At 45.1% G+C, this 27,297-nt stretch overlaps 1 protein-coding gene and 1 long non-coding RNA gene across 6 annotated transcripts in view; one reads left to right on the top strand and one right to left on the bottom strand.

Moving 5' to 3' along the window:
- The window catches only part of LOC143983665 (uncharacterized), a 37,385-nt gene extending 16,213 nt beyond the window's left edge, over positions 1–21,172 (bottom strand). Inside the window, exon 1 of the long non-coding RNA XR_013274631.1 lies at positions 21,058–21,172. This is a non-coding gene — a long non-coding RNA (uncharacterized LOC143983665). The remainder of the gene's footprint in view (positions 1–21,057) is intronic.
- Positions 1–27,297, top strand: part of B4GALNT1 (beta-1,4-N-acetyl-galactosaminyltransferase 1) — a 213,191-nt gene that overhangs the window by 60,582 nt on the left and 125,312 nt on the right. For 2 of the 5 annotated variants that reach the window (XM_077483628.1, XM_077483630.1), the window contains exon 2: positions 11,969–12,076. The exons of 1 other annotated variant lie outside the window; for it this stretch is intronic. The gene's annotated coding sequence lies outside the window, so the exon portion shown is untranslated. Of the gene's footprint in view, positions 1–11,968; positions 12,077–19,075; positions 19,271–27,297 lie in introns of those variants that run through there. 2 more of the 5 variants (XM_077483632.1, XM_077483629.1) reach the window with 1 other exon arrangement.

Genomic DNA, 27,297 nt, shown 5'->3' with positions numbered 1-27,297 from the left:
TTATCAGCTACAGCAGGCAGGGGGCAGGGATCTGACATCACATCAGGGAGCTGAGTGTAACCTGAGACCTGAGTGGAGGGAAGGGACACGCCCCACTCTAGACAGTCTCATGGGGAAACATGAATAGCTGACGCTGTCCATCACCTGCTATGTGTTGGGAAGGAGAGGAGGTGTCTTCAGATAGTAGAGGAATGACAGAGCAGACAGATATCACATTCGGTGCTTTGGATTTGTAAGTACACGCTATGGAAGGATATGCTTTGTTCATTTTCCATTTTTCATTTCAGGGGTTTACAACCGCTTTACCTTACAATGCATAACTGATAGAAAAAAGAAGGAAACCCTTAGAATTAGGAAAACTGTAATGTAATAGACTAAAAACATGAATGAAATCCTGTGGGTTGGAAAAGGATGGGTTGGGTTGGAAAAGGTTTACTGCCACTTATAAGGTGCCATTTGAAATAGGAGCCTTGTAGCGCGGCAATCGGAGGTGCTGTGTGTCAGTCTGACACACTGCAACTCCGATCATGGTATGAAACCTCTGACAAAAGCTTCTTACCACGTGATCAGCTGTGACCAAACACATCATCGCGTGAACCAGCAAGTGCCGGTGAATGGCTTTCCTCGGTTCACGATGACGGAGAGCCGATCAGCAGCTCACCCTGTCAGAGGGGGGTCTGTGCTGATAATCAGCACATTTTTCTCTAGTCGTCTGTCCAGGACAGCACTAGAGAGATAGGCTCCACCTCCAGAGGCAGGAAACACAAACCAGATCTTTAAAGGGCGGTCTCCGTCCCTTCCCCTTCAGTCTTTGTGTTTCCTCCACCGGAGGAGGAGGCTGGATCAGGAGCTCCCCTTCCCCTGACGGTGGGATAGCCCATAAGAGACGGGGAAGGAGTTCGGATTACCTGTTGGTAAACGGACGTTTTTGAAGTCCTCCGGTCGGGTTGACTGCAGCTTCGAACCAGCGTTCTCCTTCTGAAGCCCGGGGAGGGCGTTCGTTTCCCCGCCTGACAATAGGTTCTAAATTGGGCGCGAAGTCAGGCGGGGGGCGGGCACAGGCTTCGAGTTCCGGCCTGTGCTTTACAGGAGGAGGATAGAGGACTTCCGGCAATCCACTACCGGTTCCGGGTCGCGTGGCGAGCGTGGACGTTCGGGACCTTGGCGGCTATTATAAAAAGCCGCAGCCACGAGGCGTTCGCGCTGCATCGCTTTATCGCCATTACGAAGGGAAGCCTCCAGGCGGTTAAGCGCGTGCTTCAAGCGTTCGTGCTGCATCGCTTTATCACCATTACGAGGGGAAGCCTCCAGGCGTGTTCTGAACGAAATGGATGCAGTGGAGAGTGGCAGTGGAGCCGAACCAGCTCAGGTAGGCAAACACAGAGGTGTCTTGTACCTACAGGGCTGGGAGAGAGGGGGGGGGGGGGAGTAATGGACTAATCAATGCATAGGCATTTTGAAATGGTCCAGGTGTATTTTTCCTCCCTCCCTCTCTCTCTCAAACAGGATCCGGACTAAAGAGTCTTGCGAATCCTGTTAGCGGTTGGTGGGGTGCACATAGGTGTTTGGTGAAGGCGTCCTATTTTGCTAAAGGTTTCGCTGACGTTGGCTTGTTTGTTTGTTTTTTTCCCTTCCTTCTTCTCTCCTTCTCTTGCCTTAGGCTCTGCCCAAAGAACCAGAGAGGTCAGGGGGGAAGAAGAGATGTCCTTCATGTATGACTAAATTAAAAGAAGGATGGTCTAAGCCCCTTTGTAAACCATGCATAGACAAATTGGTCTATAAGGAAGCCACGGGAGCTTGTAAGGATTTGATTTCTGGAGTACAGAAAGAAATGGAGTCCATCAAAGCAATGTTAGCGAACCTTGAAACCCCAAAACCAGCCGCAGTTCCCTCTGCTTCCACCCCAGTTGTAGGTGACGAATCAGAGGAGGAGGAACTTGATTCTCTGGATGGCCTAAGTGAGGCGGCATCATCCAGAGATGTTCCTGTTCAAGGGTCAAGCTCTCCCAGATACAGGCTCTCACTCGAGGAGGTTGATGCCTTACTGGGGGTAATTTATGAGACGCTCGAAATCAGAGAGGAGCCAGTCTCCCTGTCCTTGCATGACCGGATGTATCAGACCCTTAAAACTGATTCAGTTAGGGTCTTTCCGGTTCATAGCACACTGATAGACTCAATCAAAAAAGAGTGGGAGGAACCAGAGAAAAAGTTATTTTTTCCTAAAAGCATGAAGCGGAGATTCCCCTTCAGCGAGGACCCCTCTTGTGTTTGGAATAAAGTGCCCAAGGTAGACGCAGCTTTTTCCCAGTGTGCAAAGTCAACAGATCTCGCCTTTGAGGACATGGGTGTTCTAAAGGAGCCCATGGATAAAAGGATGGAAGTACTGTTAAAGAGGTCATGGGAAGTAACCATGAATAACTTAAAACCTGCAATGGCCACGACAATAGTGGCTCGCAACTTGGAGGTCTGGCTGGAACAATTACAAGGCCACTTGGAAGGGGGGACCTCCAGAAAGGAAATTCTGGATTCCCTTCCTATGCTACATAAAGCAGCAGGCTATATAGCAGATGCCTCTGCGGAGTCTGTTAAATTGTCAGCCAGGACCGCTGCCCTCGTAAATTCATCACGTAGGGCACTTTGGCTGAAGTCTTGGTCGGGAGACTCAGCCTCAAAAGTGAGGTTATGTGGCATCCCCTTTGAGGGAGACCTTCTGTTCGGACAGGATCTTGAGAAAGTCCTGGACCATACTGCAGACAAGAAAAAGGCTTTTCCTGTCAAACCTAAGAAGACTACAGGCAAACGCTTTTTTCGTCCTCAAAGGCAGGGACAGTCACAAGGACAGACCTCTAAGGAGTCAACCCCTAAGAAACAGTGGATGGGAGGAAAACAGAAAAGCAATCTCTTTTCCTCTTCTAAAAAAAACACTAAATCCCAGTGACGCGGTTCCTGTGGGGGGGAGACTGGGGCAGTTCCTCCCACAGTGGGAATACGCTACTCCAAGTCCTTTTATCCAGAGGATCATCAGGGAGGGTTACAAAATACAGTTCACACACGTCCCACCTGCAAGGATGTGTCTGACCAAACCTCCCAAAGACCCCCAGAAAGCGTCAGCTTTGCTGTCGCAAATTGGCGATTTAATAGATCAGAGGGTCCTAGTGCCAGTTCCGCCACAGGAAATAAATCAGGGTTTCTATTCACACGTGTTTGTAGTAAGGAAACCGTCAGGCAAATTCCGGTTGATCTTGAATCTGAAGTTACTGAACAAGTGGGTAACTTACAGGAAATTCCGGATGGAAACAATTTTTACAGTGAGATCAGTACTCCCTCCAAATTGTTTCATGGCCTCTCTCGACCTAAGGGACGCGTATCTTCACATCCCGATTCGAGAAGACTCTCAAAAGTATTTGAGGATAGCGATTCTTTGGGGAAGTCAGATTCGATACCTCCAATTCAGGGCTCTGCCTTTCGGTCTGTCTTCTTCCCCCAGGATTTTCACCAAGGTCCTGGCAGAAGCATTGGCTCCCCTAAGACTGAAAGGGATCGCTGTCATACCGTACTTGGACGACCTTTTATTCTTTGCCCCCTCAAAGCTCCAACTGCAGGGAGATCTGAGGGTAGCTATCTCTTGCCTAAAAAGGCTGGGGTGGTTGATAAACCAAGAGAAGTCACACCTGATACCAACACAGGCCTTACAGTATCTAGGTTTTCTGGTGGATTCAGTGTCACAGAAAGTCTTCCTCACGGAGGAAAAAGTGATAAAGGTGAAAGAGATGGTAACCTTCCTGCAGTCCAATCAGACAATTTCCATCAGGTCAGCTATGGCAGGGTTGGGCCTATTGGTGGCAACAATCCCTGCAGTTCCTTGGGCAAGAGCTCATTTCAGGTGTCTCCAGGCCAATATTCTGGGCAGTTGGGACGGGACACAAGAGTCCCTGGACGGGACTATCCATCTATCCTCAAAGACCAAAAGGTCTCTTTGGTGGTGGAAGAGAGAAGAGAACCTAGTACGGGGTCTTTGGTGGTCCCCTCCAGTGTCTGTTCGCATCACCACGGATGCCAGTGCTTGGGGCTGGGGGGCCCACTTGGGTTCGAAGGTAGCCCAAGGATGCTGGGGGAAGACACAGTCCCAGAGGTCAGCCAATTGGAGGGAGTTGCAGGCAGTCTGGGAAGCCTTAAGGGTGTTCGCCAGGGATCTGAAGGACCACCATGTACAGGTCCTCTCGGACAGTATAGTGACGGTTTCCTACCTAAACAAGCAGGGAGGAACAAGATGCCCGTCCTTGATCAAGCTAACAAGTACAATCATGCATTGGGCAGAAGAAAACCTAAAATCGGTTTCAGCGGTCCATCTAAAAGGGGTGGACAATCACCTGGCGGACTTTCTGAGTCGACACCGGGTGTACGAATCAGAATGGTCACTAAACAGGGAGATTTTCCAGATGTTAGTGCGCAAATGGGGTCTTCCGGAAGTGGACTTGTTCGCCAGGAAAGCGAACACCCAGGTCCCAGTATACTTTTCCCTAGAGAGGGAGGCAGGGGCAAAAGGGATAGACGCTTTGGCACAAAGCTGGGCTTTTCACATTTGCTACGCCTTCCCCCCATTCAAACTAATTCCTCTAGTCCTGAGGAAATTTTTGCAGGAACAGACCACATTGATACTAGTGGTTCCGTACTGGCCGAAGAGACCATGGTTCTCGGTGCTGCTGGGCCTGACAGACGAACCTCCCCTCATACTGCCCGAGAGGGAGGATCTGCTGTCTCAGGGTCCAGTTCTGCTACAAGAACTACAGACCCTAAAGTTATCGGCCTGGCGTCTGAAGAGAGTCTCTTGAAGTCTAAGGGACTCTCAGATAGGGTAATTAAAACACTTCTTTCTAGTAGGAAGAAGGTAACCCAAGCAATTTATGTTAAATACTGGAAAGTTTTTTGTTCATGGTTGGACACTAAAAAGGTGTCTATAAGTATCCCGACAGTCTTGGAATTTTTACAAGACGGTGTGGATAAGGGGCTGGCCATTAGTACCTTAAAGGTACAAATTACGGCCCTGTCTGTTTTTTTGGATCAACCTCTGGCGATAGACCCGCTAGTTAGCAGGTTCTTTAAGGGGTTGACCAGGATTAAACCTGTTCCTTTCAAAATTTTACCCAAATGGGACCTGTCAATTGTGTTACAGGGATGGGTAAAAAAAGTCTCTGGAAGAAGAACCTTCCTTGAGATGGATCACGCTTAAAACGGTGTTCCTAGTGGCTATTTCCACAGCCAGACGCATTAGCGAGCTTCAGGCACTTTCGGTGAAAGAGCCGTTTTTACAAATTTTTGAGGATAGGCTGGTGTTGCGCACGGACCCTGGGTTTTTACCCAAAGTAGTGACAAAATTCCACAGAACACAGGAAATTGTTTTACCTTCGTTCTGTGGGTCTCCCACTAATCCTAAGGAGGTTGAGTTCAGCCAACTGGATGTGAGAGCCTGTGTCTTACAATATCTGGAGATGTCAAAAAACATTAGAAAATCAGATGCATTATTTGTTTTACATGCGGGTAAAAAATTGGGGTCACAAGCTTCAAAAAATACAATTGCAAGGTGGATCAAACAAGCTATTGTAGAAGCCTACAAAGGAATGAAAATGGAATGTCCTTTTTCCCCCATGGCTCACTCCACACGGGCGCTATCGACCTCATGGGCAGAGCGAGCTGGAGCAACACCAGAACAAATTTGTCGAGCAGCAACTTGGTCAAGCTACTCAACGTTTATGAAGCATTACAGATTGGACCTTATCTCAGCGCAAGACCAGGCGTTTGGGAGAAAGGTCCTTCAAGCGGTAGTCCCCCCCTAATCTGGTAAGTTCTCGTTGATCCTCTCTAGTGCTGTCCTGGACAGACGACTAGAGAAAACGAGAGTTAGACTTACCGGTAACTCTGTTTCTAGGAGTCGTCCAGGACAGCATGGATTCCCTCCCTATATGCTGTTATAATGCTGGACAAGTGTTTTTGTCGTTACAGAAGCCGTTTCCGGGGAAGTTCTCGTTTACAAGACTGAATGGGAAGGGACGGAGACCGCCCTTTAAAGATCTGGTTTGTGTTTCCTGCCTCTGGAGGTGGAGCCTATCTCTCTAGTGCTGTCCTGGACGACTCCTAGAAACAGAGTTACCGGTAAGTCTAACTCTCGTTATTATCAGCACAGCCCCCATCAAAAGGTGCCCATCAGTTGCCAATCAGTGCCCAACACCTGACAGCCTGTCCCCATAAAAAGTGCCAATCAGTGCCCCATCAGTAATGCCTGTCAGTGTCCCATCGAAATGCCACTAAGTAATGCCTCTCAGTAGCTCCTCATCAGTGCTGCCTATCCAGTGCCGCCTATCATTGCTGTCAGTGCCGCCTGTCAGTATTTTCGTTTATAGCGCAAAAATGTAAATTAAACAGTAGGGCTTCACTATTAGGCTCCGCTCACATATTGCTTCCAATTGCAATTTTTGTTGTGATTTTCACACGATTTTGTGTGTTGCGCTTAGGACAGCCCATTCACTTATATGGGCTGCGCTATGAGCGATGACTAATAAAACCTGGAAGCTGATTGGTTTCCCTGCAGCACTGCACCAGATTTTGCACTTGCCAGTTTTAGTTGTCTTTCAGTAACACAAAGTAAAATGTGCCATTTAACGTGCATTGTGGTGCACTACTGTGCAATTCATTTTTAATCGCTCTCCAATGAGCTAAATCAGTGCGCGCCCGGTGCACCTGTGTTGCATACCTCCAAAGCATAGGACACCTCCCCTGCAATGTCCCCCCCCCCCCCCTTAAAAGGAGAATTTTACAAAAAAAAATATTGGTTAAAGTGTTTTTTTATCACTACTGTTCCTTTATATTGGCTTTTGGAATTTACAGATGCATCGATTTTGAAAATGAATAAAAGCTTTGGATAGATATATAGTGCTTTTCTATATACAACTATATAAATCAGACCAAAAATGAGGGACAAATGAGGAGGAAAGAGGGACAGAGGGACTTTTAAATGAGGAAGAGTCCCTCGAAACAGTTAGGAGCTATAGTATTGCAATGGCAGTTAAAGCTAGCCAGATGTCTGGAGAGCAAAATCAGATGGCTAGAAGTTTTGGTAAACATTCTGATTAATTGGTTGTGTGGTATCTTGGCTTGAGTCTTCCTACAGTTCGATTCACTCCTGCTTGTGTTCTCTATAAAAGGGAGGGTCAAATGCAAGGGTGGTGATCTCTGTCTCTTTTTGGGGGGACGGCAAACAACCCCCCACCTGCTGGGTCCACACTTAACCCATCCAGGGTCGTGGCTTCCCTTACTTCTTGGCCACCATTAAATGCACAGCAGATGGACCAAGCAGTAGGAGAGCAGCTGGGTAGACAGAGCCAGGCTGCGGCAATGACATACATTGCCATCTTTCTTCTCCCAGCTCAGGCTACAAGGCAACTCTGTCCCTGCACATGTCACCGCCAGAGACTGCATGCTTATTGGCTGCCGCCAGCTCCCCCGCCCCCTCCTCCACTCCTCTTCGCTGCTTATGCGATCCAACCGCTTCCACACACATAACACAACCTGGTGGGCCCTGCGCCTCCAAGCCCACCCTTTTTAAAGCCAACTAGAGCCTCAGGCTCTAATCATGTGCTTCTAAAAAATAAATAAAAAAACCCACTGCAATCCAAGAGTCTAGCGCCATGCATGGAGATTAGGGGTCGGGCATATGGATTAGGGGGGCGGTGCCCCTGCACCCCTAATGAGTGGGCTACCACTGCTCTACAGCTATGATGAACTTGACGATAGAGTGTGTCACTGTGGTGAGGCATTGGGTGTGCATGCTGCCAGGGAGTATTTTTTATGTATTTATTTAAATATGGTTTATTCCCACGAGCAACACGTTTAAAAGACTAAAAACAATCCTACGTGGCTTGTATTTGTAAAATTTGTAAAGCAGGAATGCTTTGATCATTTGAGTGTTAGAGAAAACACTACAAAATAGTTGGCAAGAATTTTAAACTAGCAACAAGTTTCTTAAGACAGCTAGACACACCCGAAAAATGACTAATGCCGTGTACACATGACCAGACTTTTCAACAGCAAAGGTCTGACGGAACGAATCTGCTGGACAATTTGATTGTATATAGGGTTCATCGGACTTTTGCTGTTGGCAAATCAGACAGACAGAATCTTTCTGACAGACTCGAGTCCTGTCGAAAAAATCGACACTAGGACAGCTATTGGCTACTGGCTATGAATTTCCTTATTCTAGTCCGGTCGTACGTCATCACGTTCTAATCCGTCGGACTTTGGTGTGCTTGTGTGTGGCCAAGTCTGTTTGTTCGGAAACTTCGTTGGAAACTCCACTGAAAAGTTCGTCGGGAAGACCGTCGGACCTAGTCTGCTGGAAAGTCCGGTCGTGTGTACACAGCATAAGTCTGAGCCCTGTAATATATTAACACATGGTTACTGGAAACGAAGAGAAAGCAAATCTACTAAAAATGGAAAGTGGCAGTGCTGATGTCAAAATTGAGGATGACAGTAACACAATTTGAAATGGTCTACGATGACTGAACTTAAATATGTTTTATAAAGAATAATAATATAAAAAAAAGTGAATAAAGTATCTGCACCAGGTGCTATACACCCCAGGGTTCTCAGAGTTTAGCTCAGTTATTTATAAGCTATTGTTTCTACTTTATAGAGACTTTAACCCCTCACCGCTGCCACCTGACAGCCCCTCAAGTGGGTGGTAACCCGGGAGTCAGCTGCCCTATCACGTGATTGGCTGTCACAGTGGTCAGGTGATCAGGTGTGCCTCTGGGACCGTGTCCAGGAGCTGTGACAGTTTCCTCTATGTATAACTCTGTAGCAGTGTATTGAGCACTGCTACAGTAGGGCGAGGAAAGAGTCCTATGTAAGCTGTACAGTAGGTCTCAAGGCTTCTTGTTCTAACTTCTGTAGGTGAAGGAAGCTATTGAAGAGAGGTCAATGAAGAGCATCTCCATCCCGTTATGTATTTCAGCTGTGTGGTGGGTAGGGATGAGCCGAACACCCCCCGGTTCGGTTCGCACCAGAACTTGCGAACGACCCCCGCGTTCGGTACGAACGTTAGAACCCCATTGAAGTCTATGGGACTCGAACGTTCGAATTGGAAAGTGCTAATTTTAACGGCTAATATGCAAGATAGTGTCCTAAAAAGGGTTTGGGGACCTGCCTCCTGCCTCAGGGGACATGGGTCACTGGAAAAAAAAGTTTTAAAAACGGCCGTTTTGGCGGGAGCACTGATTTTAATGACGATTAAAGTGAAAAAAAAAAGTGAAATATTCCTTTAAATATGGTGCCTGGGGGGTGTCTGTAGTATGCCTGTGAAGTGCCACGTGTTTCCCGTGTTTAGAACAGTCCCTGCACAAAATGACATTAAACGGAAATAACATCATTTAAAACTGCTTGCGGTTTTAATGTTATATCTGGTTCCTGCAATATGGTTGAAAATCATTGAGAAACATGGCATGGGTAGCCCTCCCTGCCCATTACCAGCCTATTTGGGTCTTGTACGCATATTAAGGGGAACCCCGTACCCATATTAAAAAAAGGAAATGCGTGTGGCCCCCAGGCCCTATATACTCAGAACAGCAGTATACAGGCGGTGCAAACAAGACAGGGACTGTGTAGGTTTGTTGTGTTAAGTTGAATCTGTTTGTCATTTTCAACCGGTACATTTTTAAAGTGTAGCTCCAGTCAAAAAAACTATCTTTAAGCTTTTTGGAAAACATAGGGAAGGGTTATCACCCCTGTATAATTTGTTTTGTCGTCCATCTTTTTTCATCTCACTTGCTGCTGTCTCCTTGCGTTTGCAAGTAGGAGATGTTTGTAAGTTGGATGTTTGAAAGTAGGGGCCTGCCCTATATTATAGCGGTATGTACTGGGTACAGAGCACGCAGACAGCACGCACTATCTCCTAACACTACTGACTGCAAGCTCTATTATTAACCACTTGTTAGCCCAATGTTTGCATAAAGTGAAAGATGAAGTTATGCTGAGTAAATAGATATCAAACATGTCACTCTTCAAAATTGCACATGCCCGTGGAATGGCGCCAAACGTCGCTACTTAAAAAATCCCCATAGGCGACACTTTAATTTTTTTTTTACTGGTTACATGTTTTGAGTTGCAGAGGAGGTCTAGGACTAGAATTATTGCTCTCGCTCTAACATTCTCAGCGATACCTCACATGTGTGGCACATGCGAGCACATGGGGACATGGGCGCTTTCATTTTTATTTTATTTTTTTATTGTTCATTTTACTTTATTTATTTTAGTTTGACATTTTTTTCCCCAAAAATATATATTTGATCACTTTTATTCCTATTATAAGAAATGTAAACATCCCTTGTAATAGGAATATGGGGTGACAGGCCCTCTTTACAGTGAAATCTGGGGGGTCAATATGACCCCACATCTCACCTCTAGGCTGGGAAGCCTGAAATAAAAAATAAAAAAAAGATTCTGGCTTTGATCGTACTGGCGAGTTGGTAGAAGCACCGGAGGGCGGTGAGGGGTGGGGGGCGTCTATGTCTGGGTATTTCAGGGTATCACCCAGTATGGCTGGGTATCTCTGAGTATGGCTGGGTATGGCAATTTATGGCAGGGTATTACAGAGTATTGGCGGGGTATTGGCAGGGTACTACAGAGTAATAGCAGGGTACTGCAGAGTATTGGGGGGTACTACAGAGTAATGGCAGGGTACTGCAGAGTATTGGGGTTACTGCAGAGTAATGGGGGTTACTGCAGAGTAATGGGGGTTACTGCAGAGTAATGGCGGGTACTGCAGAGTATTGGGGGGTACTGAAGAGTAATGGGGGTTACTGCAGAGTAATGGGGGGTACTGCAGAGTAATGGCAGGGTACTGCAGAGTATGCACTGGTATTGCAGAGTATTGGCAGGGAATTGAGGGGTTAAATTCGGTGAGAAGCGATGTGGGCACTGCAGATGCAGCCCACATCGCTGCTGACACCGATCTCTTTCCCCTCCGCTGTACCGATCGGTACAGAGAGGGGAGGGAGGAACAGGCGTCATAACATGACGCCGGTTTGTTTCCAAGTGATCACTCCGTCATTTGACGGAGCAATCACGTGGTAAACGGCCGCTATGAGCGGCCGTTTACCGTGATCCGTGATGCAACCCGGCGGTCACGGATGCTCTCGAGTGCGCACACCTCGGGGCACGCGAGAGCAGAATTCTGGGAGGCCGTTAAGTAACGGCCTCTCAGAGTTAAACAACCCCCCTGAAGCCGTTAATCGGCAATGGGCAGTTGTTAAGTGGTTAAAGCTAGATCACTAGCTATATAGGTGAGGTGAATATAGTGGTGTATACTGCAGTCAGGGCACAGACAACAACCACTACACAGCAGCAAGATAGGAAATCAGCCAAAAACGATTGGTGTGTACTGTGTTGAAGGTACACAGAACACCCACTGCTTCAGATGCTAAGTAACACACTACACGAGGCCGCCTCAAAGGCGGACTTATATAGTGTGGGGCGTGCACTACACAGCCTGAGCTATGATTGGCCACAGGCAGGATGCCTGTGGCCAATCATGGCTCTCCTCGCTGCCGGCGCTGCGATTGGCCAAGCATGCGGGGTCACAGTGCATGCTTGGCCAATCATCGGGCAGCAATGCACTGCGCCAACGCAGTGCATTATGGTCCGCGCGCACGTCACTCGAATTTTGACGCGAACGGCCAAAACGTTCGGAATTCGCCGAATGCACGAACAGCCAATGTTCGAGTCGAACGTACGTTCGACTCGAACACGAAGCTCATCCCTAGTGGTGGGGATCTCCCACTTGCAGCTCATTTCCCCATAAATGACTAACTTTAAAGTGCGGACTGAACCCAAGCTTAAACCTTACCTGATCACTACTCATATATGCCTAAGGTACTAGGAAACATTTTTTTACTGTTCTAATTTCTCACTCCCACAGGCTTTCTTTATGCTGTAAGACCATCTGCCGCAGCCTTTTCTCTGGGGTGCTCCGAAAGGTCACAGGAAGAAGAGTTGAGCAACAGCTGCCAAGGGAGCAAGCTTTAATGTAGGTAAAAGTCCTTTTTACCGGTACCCTAAGCATAAATGAACATTTAAAATTAGGGATGCACCGAATGGGTTTTTTGGTGCCGAAACCGATACAGAAAATGAAAAATACACTAGGCCGAAAACCGAAACCGATACCGAAAATGACTGTTTTTAAAAAATATTTTTATACAGGAGGTGGTCAGAGACTGGGGACATGGTACAGGAGATGGTCAGAGACTAGGGACATGGTACAGGAGATGGTCAGAGACTGGGGACATGGTACAGGAGGTGGTCAGAGACTGGGGACATGGTACAGGAGGTGGTCAGAGACTGGGGACATGGTACAGGAGGTGGCCAGAGACTGGGGTCATGGTACAGGAGATGGCCAGAGACTGGGGACGTGGTACAGGAGGTGGTCAGAGACTGGGGACATGGTACAGGAGGTGGTCAGAGACTGGGGACATGGTACAGGAGGTGATCAGAGACTGGGGACATGGTACAGGAGGTGATCAGAGACTGGGGACATGGTACAGGAGGTGGTCAGAGACTGGGGACATGGTACAGGAGGTGGTCAGAGACTGGGGACATGGTACAGGAGGTGGTCAGAGATGGAGGACATGGTACAGGAGGTGGTCAGAGATGGAGGACATGGTACAGGAAGTGGTCAGAGACTGGCGACATGGTACAGGAGGTGGTCAGAGACTGGCGACCTGGTACAGGAGGTGGTCAGAGACTGAGGACATGGTACAGGAGGTGGTCAGAGACTGCATGCATGGTACAGGAGGTGGTCAGAGACTGGGGACACGGTACAGGAGATGGTCAGACTGGGCACATGGTATAGGAGATGGTCAGAGACAGAGGACGTGGTACAGGAGATGGTCAGAGACTGGGGACGTGGTACAGAAGATACATGGTACAGGAGATGGTCAGAGACAGAGGACGTGGTACAGGAGGCATCCCCCATTGCAGCCAGTGTGCCCCATTGCAGCCAGTGTGCCCCATTGCAGCCAGTGTGCCCCATTGCAGCCAGTGTGCCCCATTGCAGCCAGTGTGCCTCATTGCAGCCAGTGTGCCCCATTGCAGCCAGTGTGCCCCATTGCAGCCAGTGTGCCCCATTGCAGCCAGTGTGCCATTTTGCAGCCAGCCTGTGCAGGGAAGAGAGGAGAGCCGCCTCCGCCGCCTGTTTGATCACAGCGCCGGGAACATCACAGCTTTCATTTCAATAGCTGTGTGTTCCCGGCCATGCGCCGTCACACGCAGCCCCTCCCCCTTGTCCGGGCACTTTGATAGACAGATCATCCGTCCAATTCTGCAGATGATCTGTCTATCTAAGTGCCCGGACAAGGGGGAGGGGCTGCGTGTGACGGCGCGTGGCCGGGAACACACAGCTATTGAAATGAAAGCTGTGATGTTTCCGGCGCTGTGATCAAACAGGCGGTGGAGGCGGCTCTCCTGCGCTATACACCCCCCATGATGGGCGTCACCAGGGGCGGGGGGCGGAGCTCCGCCCCCACCCAGGCCCCGCCCCATTTTCGGCTCCATTATCGGCCGTTTTTCTCTTTCGGCAAATTGCCGAAAAGGGCATTTTCGGCCGATATGTTTTGGCGGCCGAAATTTCGGTGCATCACTATTTAAAATAAATCTAAACCCAAGAACGAAAATGTAATATATTGCAGCCTAACAGCCCTTAGATGTGTTTTTTTTTAGTTGTTTTTTTTTCTTTTTTTCACCTGGTGATCTGGCCAGAACCCACTTCCAGTCTTATTTTAACTGACAATTGCGCGATCGTGCAACGATGTACCCAAATAAAATTTATGTCCTTTTTTCCCTCACAAACAGTGCTTTTTTTTGGTAGTATTTGATCACCTTTGCCGTTTTTCTTTTTTGCACTAGAAACCAAAAAAGAGTGACAATTTTGAAAAAAAACTATATTTTTTACTATTCTGCTAACATATCCAATAAAAAAATCAAAAAAAAATCAAATTTCTTCATCAATATAGGCCAATATGTATTCTGCTACTTATTTTTGGTATTTTGCGTATATTGATTGGTTTGCACCAAACTAACACTTGTGACGTGCTAAAGCAAATGCATACGTTTAGTCACGACCGCAAATGTCATCCGTGTTCAGACCACACATGTGAGGTATCCCCTCGATCATTAGAGTGAGCCTCCTCTGTAACTCTAAACTGGAAACCTGTGCAAGTTTTGAAAATGTCACCTCTGGAGATTTTTAAGTACCATAGTGTGTCGCAATTTCAAAGCATAACATGGGGGGGGGGGGCTGTGTAATATGCAGGGGGGGCTGAGTACGGGGGGGTGGGGGCTGTGTGATGTGCAGGAGGGGCTGTGTAATGTAAAGGGGTCCAGTTTATTATCTTTATTTATTAGCAGGTGAATGCGGCCCTCCATGCATTCACATACATTGAATCTGGCTCTTAAGTGGAAAAAGGTTGCTGACCCTGCTTTAGGGTAAGTAACCTTCTATCTTTTGAACCATTTTCAGGCAAGCCTCTCTAAGAAAAAAATCAATTGTGCTCTATTGAGTTGGTTCACATCTCCACTCCAAGTCGCTTGAAGCTCAAAAAAGTTCTGGAGCTTATTTTGTAGCTTGAATCGGACAGATTTGAGCGTTATTGGTGCATTTTTGCGTGATTTTCTGCTCAAATGAAAAAACAAAATAGCAATAATATATGAATAAATAAATACATAAATAAATAAATAAATACAAAAATAACTAAATATCACCATAAATAAATTAATGAAATTAATATTATGTAATAATACATAAATAAATAATATTTAACCCTTAACCTTAAAAAATATCAAATAAATCATTTATTATTTTATTATTAATATTAATAAAATAATAAACACCCAAGCCTGAAAAAAATAATAATAATTTATGTATTTTTTATATTTTGTGTTAGGGTGTCTAGTTATTCATTAAGGTTAGGGGTTAATTATTTATTATTACTTAGTATTAAAGTAGTAGTAGTAGTAGTAGTAGTAGTATCACCCTAATCCTAACGTAAAAAATTAAATAAATAACCCTAACTCCTAATCCTTTTTTTAACAGTAAAGTTTTAATTGCAAAAGAAAATAACAGTACAATTGCACAAGGATTTTAACATTTGTACAAATACTTATTTGCAAAATAAGTTTAGTAATGAGAATAAAAAATTACTAAAGTAGTTGTTGGGTAATAATCACTGGGATGTATATTGGTATTGCAATCGATAAAACTTGTATTATAGCCTCAATAAAATATGACCTATTGTCAACGTTAAATCTTAGGTTGCAGATTATCTGATTACTTGCTCAAGGTTATTTAATCATTATACACTCTATGCATGTATATACTACATAAGATACAGAGTGGTATAGAAAACGTAGCAAGATTGAAAGCGGATGAAAGAAGGTAAGTAGGAAATAGACACGTCTAAGGCCTCTTTCACTTGGGGCGGATCAGTGATGATCCGCCCTGTGGATATCCGCTTACTCAGCGGGGATCGCTTCGTCGATCCCCGCTGAGCAGGAAGATGACAGGTCCGTCTCTGCACACTGCGCAGGGATGGACCTGTCAGAATGCCGCTCTCCCCTATGGGAGATTGGATGATGACGGACCACCGATCCGTCGTCACTTGATCCGATCCGATGACCGATGGAAAAGTAGGGTTTTCCTCCGTCATACTTTTTCGTATCGGAGCGAGTCGGATGTTAGTGGACATGTCACCGCTGACTTCCGACGCTCCATAGAGGTCTATGGAGCATCCGTTCAGGTCCCCCTGAAAAACTGACAAGCGGATCCGAACGGATCAGCCATGTGAAAGAGGCCAAAGGGTTGTCAATTTTTTTTATCCATGAGTCATATTCTTCAGAATATTTGAAGACGACCCAGGTTTGCCAGGTTTTGCTGCATTTTTCAGTTGTTTCGTGGGCTGCAGCCCTTATTTCTTCCATAGTGCATATGTTGTGAATTTCATGAAGCCAACTCCTAATCCTAACCTAACCTTAAGCCCCTGTATACACGGTCGGAGATTCCGACAACCAAATCTGTCGGATTCTGTCCGTCGAATTTTGTCCGACGGATCTTGTCCGAAACTGTTGCATACACACGGTCGGACGAAGTTGTCAGAAAATCCGATTGTTCAGAACGTGATTACGTTATTTTGTTACAACGGGCTAGTAGCCAATAGCTTTGATGTAGGAATTTGATCTGAGCATGCGTGGCACTTTGTCCGATCGGAATTCTCTACACATGATCGGAGTATGTCCAATCGGAGCATTTTGTCAGAAAATATTTCCGGCAAGTTGGAAAATTTGGTCCGTCGGATATTCCGACGGAAACAGTCCGATGGAGACCACACACAGTCCGAATATCCGACAAAACGCTCCGATCGGATACATTCCGTCGGAATCTCCGATCGTGTGTACAAGGGCTCACTCTAACACCTTACCCTAAAAAAAATAAAAAAAAATAAAAGAATAATAATAATGATAAAAGCAGAAATAAAAGTTAATGAAAAAACGAAAAAAAGATAAAAAAAACCTAGCAACAAATTATGCAACAGATATGTATCTCTCTAATTAACCACTTAAAGACTGTCCACAGGAGGAGGAGCTGATGTGTGTACCACCCGCGATCGCTTCACAGATGTAAACAAGGCAGATCCCCATTCCGACAGGGGTCAACATGGAGATCTGCTGTTCCCAGGGATTAGGAACAGGGATCTCTGTGTTGTTCCTGTTAGCATGTCCCCCACACAGTAGGAAAGCACCAACAGGGAACACATTTAACCCTTTAAACACCCCTTATGGTAACCTCTTCCCTGCCAGTGTCATTTATACCAAATTTTTTAAGCACTGAGGGTCAGATTTGTCCGCCACAATATTGCAGTCCTGCTAAAAATTGCAGACCAACGCCATTACCGGTAAAAAAATAAAAAAAAATAAAAGTCCCTAAAACTAGCCTCTATTTTGTAGACGCTGTAACTTTTGTACAAACCAATCAATATACACTTTTTTGGGATTTTTTTTTACCAAAAATATGTAGACAAATACATATTGGCCTAAACTGATGAATATATTTGTATTTTTTTTATTTCATTGTATATGTATTATAGCAGAAAGTAAACAATATTAAGATTATGCTTTAAGCAGAATCTTAATAAAACATAATAATCTTTCAAAACACTTTTTATGTGTTGCCATCATTTTCCCCCATTTTTTTTGTTTGTTTTGTTTTGTTGTGTTTTTTTTGTTATGTAAGCTTGTATAATGTATTTGTAAATTGACTGATGGTATGATTATGCAATTAATGTATGCATATTTGTCTATTTGTATAATAATTTTCCAATAAAATTAACCACTTAAGCCCCAGACCATTTTCCAGCTAAAGGACCAATCCCCTTTTTGCGATTCAGCACTGTGCCGCTTTAACTGACAATTGCGCGGTCGTGCGACGTGGCTCCGAAACAAATAGAGCTTTCTTTTGGTGGTATTTAATCGCCCCTGCGTTTTTTATTTTTTGCGCTATAAACAAAAAAGAGCAAACATTTTTTTTTAAAAACGCATTATTTTTTACAGTTTGCTATAATAAATATCCCCCAAAAATATAAAAAAAATAAAAAATTTCCCTCAGTTTAGGCTGATATGTATTCTTCTACATATTTTTGGTAAAAAAAAAATCGCAATAAGCGTTTATTGATTGGTTTTATTGTTTATTGGTTAGTTTTATGGCATTTTATTCTTTTTTTTTTTTTTACTAGTAATGGTGGCGATCAGGGATTTTTATTGTGACTGCAACATTATGGTGGAAACGTCGAATAATTTTGACATATTTTTGGGACCACTGGCATTAATACAGCAATCCTTGCAATTAAAAATGCGCTGATTACTGTAAAAATGTCACTGGCAGTGAAGGGGTTAACCACTAGGGAGCAGTGTAGGGGTTAAGTGTGTATGTGTGGTTTTTTTTTTAACTCTAGGGGGCGTGGCTTGGCATGTGACGTCACTGATCATCTTTCCCTATAACAGGGAACAGACGATCAGTGATGGGCTCAGTAGGAAGCACAAGGAGAGGTTTATTTACACTTACCTCACCTCGTTCTTCAGCTCTGTGACCCGATCGCCGGACACCGGCGGCGATTGGGTCCGTGGGTCCTGCGGTCACGGAGCTCAGGACCGGGTCGCGAGTGCGCCGCCCACGGCCGGGCACTTAAAGAGCAACGTACAGGTATGTGATTGTGCCCAGCCAACGTATATCGGCGTGAGGAGGTCCTTAAGCGGTTAAGATTGAAACTAGAAAGTAAACAAATATATATATATTTTTTTTCAAAATTATCGCTCGCAATTTTTTTTTGTTTCTAGCACAAATAAAAACCGCAGAGGCGATCAAATACCACCAAAAGAAAGCTCTTTTTTGTGGGGGGGGGGGGGGGGGGGGAAGAGACATCAATTTTATTTGGGTACAGCGTCGCACGACTACGCAATTTTCTAGTTAATGTGACTCAGTGCCGTATCGAAAAAAATGGCCTGGTCATTTAGCGGGGTAAATCCTTCCAGGGCTGAAGTGGTTAAAAAAACGGCAAAGCTCAAAGACACTGTATAAAACGGCACACGTTGCACAGAAAAACGCATCAAATTCGTGCATTAAAAAAAAAAGCTGGAAAAATGCTTAAAGACGCTACGCTCAGGTGTGAATGCAGTCTAAATGGGGAGTAACTAACTGTTAATCTGACAGGTAATCTATTGTTTGCATACTGTCATTAACCCAGCTCAGTGGAAGTATAATTATCCATTTTGATAGACGGCTACCTCTATTATTTCTAGGTAACAGATGTGCTTTAAATGGCGTACTGTAGGCATATGCTTCTTATTTTCATGATTCTTAGAAGTGAACACATTAAAGAATTTGTCAGAATTACCAGGAATTCACACGTACAAGCCAATACCTGTTAAGACGCAGTGAGCAGATAATAGTAAGGGGAGGAGACACATGTACTTGCCGTCAGAGCTGACCCCGGGGCTTCAGCAGTGGAAGAGGAAGAGCTGCTCAGTCTATTAGCTGAACAAGAATTTTTCTGCACTCAAGCAGTTTTAAAAGGAAGATAATCTAAGGAAAATAACTTTTTTGCTTTTTTTTTTTTATTGAAATTTTATTTGTTATAACCCACTTTTTTGAGGAACATCTAAGAAAGCAAGCATACCTGTAAGTACCCTTATAACTGTATTGGACATACATAATAAGATGTGATAACGTGGTAGAACTCTGGCAATAGCAGCTGAACTCAGTGATACTTAAAGGGTTAAAGGTAGCAGTAAAATTCCCGGGGATTGCCTGAGTCCGGAGCCACCTGAACGGAACAGGACCGCAGTTTTAGGTTTGAAAAAACGTAAAAGAACTGCGTTTTTTTTTTTTTTGCAAGGTACAGCATTTGAAAGAGTCAGTCTGTTGAAAACAACATGATCTGCAGAATGACGACATGTGCAATACCTTGTTCATGTTCGATGTGTTTTATGCAGATAGCATACTCACCCTCTAGTAAAAGTTTTTGTTCATTTTTAATGAAATTTGCTGCTGTCTTTTTTTTTTTTTTTGTCCTTGGCGGTAACCCCCCCGTCAACACTGAATATCACTTAAACATGGAAAAGTCCTCTCTCTTTGCATATTACATTTAGTTCCTATTATTGTTGATGGTCCCTGTATATTCTAATGTAATATATATTTCAAGTATTTATTAAAAAGATTTTAAATCCGATCTGACCTTTTCTATCGGAATTTCCGACTGTGTGTACAAGGCATAATAGACCCCAGATCTCTCCATAATGCTGTTTAACCCTGTTGTATACCTTGTGATAGCAATAAAAGTAATAAAATAAAAGTTACAGTGTAAAAAAAAAAAAAAAAAAAATTGGAATAAAATCAATTATAAAAATATATATTTTTTAAAGTGCCCCTATCTCACCGTGCTCACTCACAAAGGCAAATGAATGCATTGGTCCCTCAGGCATATGCAAACGCCCATCACACCCTACATGTGAGGTATCGCCGCAAACGTTAAAGCAAGAGACAAAAGACATGCTGGTAGGTTAATTAGACCCTGTCAAAAAAAATTGGCCATAATATATATGTATGTGTATGTGTTGTAAGTGTGTCGGGACCCTACAGGTTAAAGGACCGCGTAAAAAGCTGCAGATGGACACCGGTGGCAAGAAAGCGCCCTGAGGCGATTCAGTTCGCATAGGTAGCGCTATACAAGTCACTCATTCATTCATTCATTCATTCAAGAGCAATAATTCTAGCACCAGACCTCCTGTGTAACTCTACACTTGTAATCTGTAAGGGCTTATAAAGTGTCACCTATGGAGATTTTTAAGTGTTATAGTTTGGTACCACTCCACAAGCGTGCGCAATTTTAAAAAGTGGCATGTTGGGTATTTACTTAATCGGCGTAAGATAATCTTTTATATTTTACCAAACAATTGGGTATTATGTTGTGTTTTTAAAATTTGGTAAAGTGTATTTTTCTTTTTTTTAAATATATAATGTTTATGGGTTGTAGGTGATTTTCTAGAATTTTTTTTAGATTTTTACATATTTATGAGAAGTGTCACATTTGGCCCAGAGTGGATGTGGTTAAACTGCAGGACACTCCTGCCAGTAAATTGTGTGTATCCTGTTTTTTATGTTGTAAAACTCAGCAAGCCCGTGTGCATGAGTCCTTATGGTCTCTTCTGACCCGATTCCTTTTCAAACACAAATTACAACAGTGAACACCCTAAAAAAAGGGGTTACAAATAGCATGGCCCTGCAAGAAAACCAATACTATAGATCTCATAAGATTTTTGCAGCCGTGGTGGTTATCACCTAATAACAAAAAAGGCATTCAAAGGAAGCATTCAAGATATCGTCAAACATATTGTCAAGCAGAACTTCCTCTAAAAGTGTACTCATTAGCGATTGCATCATAATTGGAACTGACTTTTCACACTTACGAAAGAGGCCGACTGCGATTATCCATGGGAGATCTAGCATGGTCCCCAGTGAATAGCTGCAGGTGGGAAGCCTCATTTAAAGCAATGGGAGGCAGACGGCTCTCGCAGCTATACGTTTGGAACTGCACTAAAAGTCTAATCTCAAAATCATCCTTTATTGTGCATATAAGATCCAAAAGGGGAAGTTCCACTTTAAGTCCTCCCCCTCCTCTACCACATTTGGCATGTAATTGTTCTTTTGGGGGGGGGCAGTTTTGACTCCCGCCTAGGCGACCCAAGTGAACGTTCACCCACTCCCTCCCCCTTCACCCGCAGCTTTATGGGACACATCACAGGTACCAGTCACAAAGCGCAGCATGGCACGCACATGCACAGTAGAGAGACAGCTGTGAATCCACAAGTCGTCACATGTGGCTTCCCACACTAAAGATGCCTGCACCGGGTACACAAAGAATAGGGAAGAACTAACCCGGATGAGGATGGCACTTTTTATTGAAAGTCAGCAGTTACAGTATTTGTATCCGGCTGAAGTATAGGCGTTAGCCAGTATGCAGAGTAATACAGTGCCTAGAGGGAGATTTTTGTTTCACACTCCTTTATATATTATTATTATTTAAGGTAATTATATAGCAACGTCAATTTAAGCAGCTCTTTACATATAGATTGTACATCAACCGCTACCCTCAAGGAGCTTATAATCTAAGTTCCCTAACTCACATTCATATACTAGGGCCAATTTACACAGAAGCCAATTAACCTACCAGCATGTCTTTGGAGTGTGGGAGGAAACCGGAGTACCCAGAGGAAACCCACGCAGGCACAGGGAGAACATGCAAACTCCAGGCAGGTAGTGTCAATGTTGGAATTCAAACCAGCAACCCTTTTTACTACTACTACACCACTGGGTCCTGTACTCTCTGGGTAATTAAGCCATGCGTTGATGCCAATCAATTAAATGCAAATGATATAAATGACTGGAAAGGTTATTTGCATTAAACCTACTATGCACATCTAACATCTTACATGGAATATGCATATATTGAAGTCGTTTTAACAGGCAAATACTGTACCTTTAAAACTTTGATTCAAATGTATGGCTTTGTATATAGTATAAAAATGCATTTAATGCATTGGGGTTGATTTACTAAAACTGGAGCTTGCAAAAACTGGTGCAGTACTCAGTTGTCCAGGGATGCTAGAAGACTGTTGGCACACAGCCTCATTGGCTGCTAGGAGGCTGGCAGCACATTGTTGGCAGAACATCGGTGGTACACAGTGTCATTTGTTGCTGGGTTAAAAGCAGTGTTATTGATTGTTATAGTGCAAACAGTGCGGACCTTTCCCTACTTTCACTAAAAGTCACATCATGCAGCTCTTCATGCTAATATGAAATCCTTTCACATCTATCAGTTAAACAAACATTTTTTGATTTGAATAAAAATGACTATTTTCCCACTTCCTGGTTGAGTGAGGCACTGGTGATGTAATCTTGGTCTCACAGGTGCATCCTGGGAAAGTGACAACACCAGTGATTTCCCCCTCAGTTGATGTACACTGTCACATATTTCAGTAGGCAGGCCCAGAGTTCCTGAAAGTAAAGGGAGGTGGTTTCATCTGCCTTTGATAAAAATGTTTACTGTAGGAAGAATGGTGAGGAAACTAAAAATAAGGTATGGAAAGAATAAAAAGACTGCTTTTTTTAAGAAGTATCTGTTGATTACCATGACTGAACATTTCAAGAAAAAGGCCTTTGTTGTAAATTTTGAGATAAGAAGTTCCTCTATCACATATGTATAAAACAGTGTTGCTAGTGTTCCGCCTAGTTTCCTCCGGGGTCCTGCAAACATGGGACTCAGTTTGCCTTGGATCAGAGTCACCATTTGCCATGGTGTGGGCAATTTGGCCACCAGCACCATAACAACCAATGATGCTCTAGAGCAGGGGTGTCAAACTCAATTTCATTGTGGGCCACATCAGCATTATGGTTGCCCTCAAAGGGCCGGTTGTATTTTCTTAGACTGGATGTCCAGAACATCCCACCTCCCCTAACATCAGATGCCAAGAGCCCCCCTACCATCAGTAGTCGAGTCCCCCACACTCCCTTACATCACAGTGCACCCACCTTACCTTGTGCTCCTGCTGAGAAGATGCTGGGGGCAGTGCTGGGAAGCAGAAAGTGCAGGATCTGCAGGAGGACCAGAGGAGGGCTTGAGTCAGCTGAATGCTGAGACCAGGGGAGGCAGAGATGAAGGGGTGCTGCAGCTGCACAGAAAAATGCAGAATCTGTAAGAGGAGTTCTGTCCTCCTCCCTGCTGGCGACTGCTAAAACAAGGTGGAGGCGGAGACAAGGGCGATGCTGCAGGAGAAGTGCGAGGGCCACATGAAATGGCATGGAGGGCCGCATTCGGCCCGTGGGCCTTGTGTTTGACACGTGCTCTAGAGTCAGGACACACAGCGTCATTTGTTGCTATCATGATGCCAGCCAGCTTGCCCGAACCAGGGCCAAGGCCACCTCCTTTAGACTTCCTCCGCCTTTCACCCTCTGCCACACTACTGGAGCCACAAAGTAGGACTTGTTGTAAAGAATGGACTGTGTGATTGGGGGCTTTGTGATGGGGGTGCTGTGCGATTAAGGGGCTTTTGTAATGGGGGGGTTGTGTGTGTTGGGGGGGTCTGTAATAGGAGAACCTGTGTGACTGGGGAACTTTGTGAACTGTTTGACTGGGGGGGCTCTGTGTTTTCGGTGACTCTGATGTGATGAGGGGGGACCCTGTGGTGTAAAGAAGTCTCTGGTGTGCTGGGAGGAGTCTGTTTTTTTTATAGGGGCCTCTGATGTATACAGCCGAATTCTGATGTAATGGGGTCTGTCATGTATAGGGGTGCTTTCATGTATAGAGGGACCTCTGATGCAATTGTAAATGTAAATGGGAGGCCTCTAAAGATAAGGAGAGGAGCCTGGTGTAATGGGTGAACCTCTGATGTGAATGGTCACTTTTGATGTGCAGAGGGGACTTTTGATGTGAAGGGGGGACCTCTGATGTGATTGGGGGCCTCTGAGGCAAAGTGGGGACCTCTGATGTGATGGGGGGACCTCTGAGGTGAAGGGAGGACCTCTGATGTGGGGAGAGGACCTCTAATATGAAGGGGGCCACTAATGTGATGTGGGGGGACTGCCTGAGGTGATGGGGGACCTCTGATGTGAAGGGGTCCTCTAATGTGATGGGGGCCTCTAATGTGATGGGGGGGCTCTAATGTTATGGGGGACCTCTGATGTGAAGGGGATACCTCTGATGTGATGTGGGGGAACCTCCTGAGGTGATGGGATGGAGGGCCTCTAATGTGTTATGGGGGATCTCTGATGTGAAGGGGATACCTCTGATGTGAAAAAAACTCTAATGTGATGTGGGGGGACCTCCTGAGGTGATGGGGAACCTCTGATGTGAAGGGGGCCTCTAATGTGATGGGGGGGACATGTGATGTGATTAGAAGATGTCTGATGTAAAGGGAGTACCTCTGATATGAAGGGGCCTCTGATGTGATGGAGGTACCTCTGATGTGAAGGGATACCTCTGATATGAAGGGGACCTCTAATGCGATGTGGGGGGACCTCCTGAAGTGATGGTGGACCTCTGATGTGAAGGGAGCCTCTAATGTGATGGGAGGACTTCTGATGTGATTAGAGGAAGTCTGATGTGAAAGGGATACCTCGGATATGAAGGGGGCCTCTGATGTGATGGAGGGACCTCTGATGTGATGGGGGGACCTCTGATGTGAAGTTATCTTATCAAGGCGGTTGTGTGCATTGTCCCCGGCTCATCTTTCCCATTGATAAGTAACATTGATGTTTTTACATATTAGATTGGGGTGCCTTAAGATTTTGCATATTTTAAAGGGTGCTGTGACTGAAAGGCTGAGAAATGCACATAAAAAATACGTATGAGAATGGCGCAATGTCTGCAGGTGAATTTGACAGCACATGCAGTAATACATCAGAGTATGTGCTTTCATTTATTCAAAAGCTTTGAGTCATGACTTTTCACCTAATTTTACTCCAACAAATGCTGTAAAACTCTGAACTCCAAAGATATGAGTACCGTATATACTCGAGTATAGGCCGACCCGAATATAAGCCGAGGCCCCCAATTTACCCCCAAAAAAACTGGCAAACTTATTGACTCGTGTATAAGCCGAGGGTAAGACATGCCTGTCCATCCCTGTGTGTGTGTCCGTCCATCCCTGTGTGTCCGTCCATCCCTGTGTGTCCGTCCATCCCTGTGTGTCCGTCCATCCCTGTGTGTGTGTGTCTCCATCCATCCATCCATCCCTGTGTGTGTGTGTGTATCCGTGTGTGTGTGTGTGTGTGTGTGTGTGTGTGTGTGTGTGTGTGTGTGTGTGTCCAGCCTACCTGTGTCCTGAGCCTTTGTCCCGAGCCTCCGTCCCGTGCCGAGCCTCCTTGCCTCCGTGCCTCGCCGCCGTGCCTCGCCGCCGTGCCTCGCCGCCGTGCCTTGCCTCCGGTCCCGTCCCGTCCCGTCCCGTGCCGTGCCGTCCTGTGCCTTGCCTCCGTCCCGTGCCCTCTTCGTTCGTCGGCGGCCATTGTAAAATTCAAAAGCTGCGCCGCCGCCTTCGCCTGTGATAGGCGGAACACTGAATTTCCCAGCAGCCTGTGTTCCGCCTATCACAGACGTCGTATCATCCTCGTCCGTAGTACGAGGATGATACGAAGTCCGTGATAGGCGGAACACAGGCTGCTGGGAAATTCAGTGTTCCGCCTATCACAGGCGAAGGGGGAGCCGGAGGCGCGGCTTTTGAATCAGAATGGCCGCTGTCTGTCTGCTCGACACGCTGATCGAGCGGGCAGACAGCGATGACTCGAGTATAAGCCGAGGGGGGCACTTTCAGCCTCAAAAAAGAGGCTGAAAATCTCGGCTTATACTCGAGTATATACGGTATGTGAAAAGGCTTTTCATTGTTCAGCATTTGTGTATTTGTGATAAATAGGCATATCTGCAGAGTTAAGCCAGTTATATTACATGACTTTTGATAAAAACACATCTGAAGTCATTTATCAAACAAGGACATGTAAAATCACAAGTTATAGTATAACCAAAGGTAAACTTTTTTTTTTTTTTCTTTTAGTTTTGGATAGAGTGGAGAGAGATTAGACCTGTCTTATTTTTATTTCTGTCTGCCCCCCCGTCAGGGAGATTCATTCTCTATATTTGCCCTACATGTGAAAGAAAATCCCAACCGTTGGGTTGTCACCAAAACAGGATTAGAGGAGAAATCTTCCAATGGGGACACTAGTTCTGGTGACAGCCAGGGATTCCCTGACTTTTGAGGGATCTCCTCTCACTTCCTTTTTCCTAAGCGCGGTTGTTTTTATATATCCTCTCACTTCCTGTCTTGACTATAGGACAGGAAATTAAGGAAGATCCCCGCCCAATGGGAAACAAATGGCAAAAAAACTGCCAGGGGTTATACCCCACCCTTACTCAATACAAAATAAATACTTTAAGCTTAGTTCTTAAAATGCTTGTAAAGCCAAAAAGTTTTTTTCTCATTTTGGATATGGGGAAGATAAAACCACTGTCAGGTTACTGTTGTTCTCGGTGTCCCCGCTGGGGAGATTTTTTATTGCTGATTGCTGTCTGTGCCCCCGTTAAGGAGAATCACCCTCTCTTATTGTCATTCTACCATTATCACTGAAAGTAAATGAAAATCCCACATTTTGGGTTGTCCCCAGAAAGGTAACAGAGTGGAAATCTTTCAATGGGGGCATTAGTTCTGGTGACCTGGGGGTCCCCAGGGAATTCTCTTCATTTACAGGAAATTCCTCTTACTTCCTGTTTGGCTATGGGACAGGAAGTGAAGGGAAATCTCTGCAATGGGACACAGATGGCAGAGTTATAACCCTCTCTTACTCTATCCATAATGAAAAAAAAAAGTTTTGCTTACTTTAGTGTCATTGTTGAACCTGGTGACATTTTCTCCAGTACAGACAGTGATGAGAAAACCTTTTTGAGTTGCCAGGAACAGGATGTAAGAGGAAACCTGGTAAAATCTGTCTAAAAGGGGCTAGCCTTATGCTTTGGAGAGAACTCTTATTACGTACTGACTTACTGCTGTGTCACTGGAACAGGAAGGGCTCATGCACACAGGGCATTCGAAAAAGGAGCTGCCGAGCCACTACCAATGCCAGGAAAAGGCAGCTGTAAAAATGTGCTTTTAGTAGCTTTTTGT

The sequence above is a fragment of the Lithobates pipiens genome, unplaced genomic scaffold (assembly GCF_037356315.1).
Source record: "Lithobates pipiens isolate NorthernLeopardFrog02 unplaced genomic scaffold, aLitPip1_a1.2 Scaffold_16, whole genome shotgun sequence".
Taxonomy (NCBI): domain Eukaryota; kingdom Metazoa; phylum Chordata; class Amphibia; order Anura; family Ranidae; genus Lithobates; species Lithobates pipiens.
Note: the sequence above shows the minus strand (reverse complement) of the source record. Positions and strands in the feature narration are given on the sequence as shown.